A 2,360-nucleotide genomic window follows, 5' to 3' on the forward strand; every position below is an offset into this window, starting at 1 on the left:
TCTTCTTAGAATACAGTTCTACAATCTTTTCATTTATTTAACTATCTATCTATCTGATGTCGATCTACATCTGCTGTGATTTTATTTTTATCTACAAGGTTTCCAATGAAACTATTTGTGTATCATGTTACATAATAAGTACATTCTACGTAGATCACATCATTACCTTTTGGACCCATGCACATATATCATGTTGCACTGTCGGCCATTTTACAAAAGATTTAAAAGAAAAATACTTTTCAGAAGCGCTGAATCCATGGCGTTTATTTTTTCTCAAAATATCAATTATAATTGAAGTGACAAAATGACAATCATTGTTCAGAACTCAGAAACTTGGAAAAGAAAATAATGAGAAATGAAAGTTATTTTTTTCATAAAATACTAATATATTTCTGAATGCTAATTTTTGTCTATGTTTTACTTTTATTATTTTGTACTATAGAAGGGTGTTAATCAACTCAAATTTTACAGTGGACTCAAATGCAAAAACTATCTCGAAGTGATGAATTGGGTTACGTCATCCCCATTTATCCCCATATGAATCCAATCTTTCTCCGTAACCTTGTCTGCCTTCACACATTATACCTCTCCCCATTTACACTTTATATCCCCCTTACACACTTTATGCCCTCCTTATTATTTTGTACCGCCCCCCCTGGCCCTATACACACTTTATACCCTCCTTCACACTTCATACCCCTTATACACAAAGTTATACCTCCCTTCACACTTTATACCCCCTACACACTTTATACCCCTTATACACAAAGTTATACCTCCCTTCACACTTTATACCCCCTACAGACTTTATAACCTCTCGTAGTAAATTCATAATTCCTAATGATCAATTTGAAACTACGGTGCTTTAGTTTAATGGGCAATAAATCAAAAAGTGGTCTCCACTCTTCAACACAGCTGTTCAACGAGTTCAACAGGCCTTCTCAAAATGGCGCAATTTCGGTCCGTTGAAAAATGTTCCAAATTTAAAGCTTGATTAGGCAGACAGACAGACACTTTCTCAGACAGTTGACGGGAGGGGAGGGGGGAGAGTGTAATAAAGTTCTAAAGTGCCGACATTATCTCGACTTCACCGCATAAATATATATATATATATTCAAAGAATGGGAATCTTTTATCAGATAACTGATAGGCAAGGTGTAAACCGACATTTTGAAATCAAACATGTTCGGTTTAAACCCCTGGGGTCCTACGCGACGAGAGTCGAGACGTCGTACCCCAACAAGTAGCGCGTCTTGCTGCGTTGAAATTACGACTAAACCTCGCTCCTTAGGATTATATACAGATAATCCATAAACAAATTTGTCTCTGCAAATTGACAGTTTAGAAAATATTGCATTTTTGATTTTTTTTTCTTCAAAGCACCGCGCGGCTTTAATAAGTCTATTTGGGATTATCCACGAAGATAGAAAAGGGGAGACGACGGGATTCGTATCATAAGATACATTTTATGAACAACAAGCAAAAAGGCTCGGTGTTACCCTAGGGATTTCAAAATCGTCGCCAACTTGGCAGAAAACGACCTCCCGCATTTTTTCTAATGGATAGATTCACTCAAGTGTTAAGGTTTGACCGATCGTATTTGGGACAGGCTGTTAACAACCAGGACATGTAAATACACAATTGTAGATAAAAGTGTGTAGATAAAAATTCACATAAATTCAATCCTAATCTAACCTACCTTAACAAATACCAAATATAGGATTGTTAACTGATTAAATTCTGAACGTAAATTACTTTAAATCTATTGAAATTAGAAGAGATGTTTTAATCAGGATTTCAAACCGCCATTTTGATTTTCGAAGCACAGAAATGCTTTTTATTTCTAATATGCGGATAACTTTGCTTTTCCTACATATTTTTCATTAAATTAAAACTAGAGAAGCTGCGAGATCACAAAGTCGTACCTGATATTGTCGCATGAAGTTGACCCCCTCCTTCACATTATGTATCTGTGTTGTTTATATGAACATGTTCATGAAGTTGACCCCCTCCTTCACATTATGTATCTGTGTTGTTTATATGAACATGTTCATGAAGTTGACCCCCTCCTTCACATTATGTATCTGTGTTGTTTATATGAACATGTTCATGAAGTTGACCCCCTCCTTCACATTATATATCTGTGTTGTTAATATGAACATGTTCAAAGAAACAATTTAACGGTCATTAATAAAAATATGGTAAAGTATTCGTAGGACAGGACTTGGCAAATTTTCTAAATAAAAAGAGACAAATCCATTATTATAGTTATTGAGATTATCAAAATAGATCATTCTAATAATTGTTTTTATTATTTAAAAAAAAATCTTTTTCTTTTTCAAAAATTTATTGTTTAACTA

This window comes from Eurytemora carolleeae, unplaced genomic scaffold (assembly GCF_000591075.1).
Source record: "Eurytemora carolleeae unplaced genomic scaffold, Eaff_2.0 scaffold950, whole genome shotgun sequence".
NCBI classification, from domain to species: Eukaryota; Metazoa; Arthropoda; class Copepoda; order Calanoida; family Temoridae; genus Eurytemora; species Eurytemora carolleeae.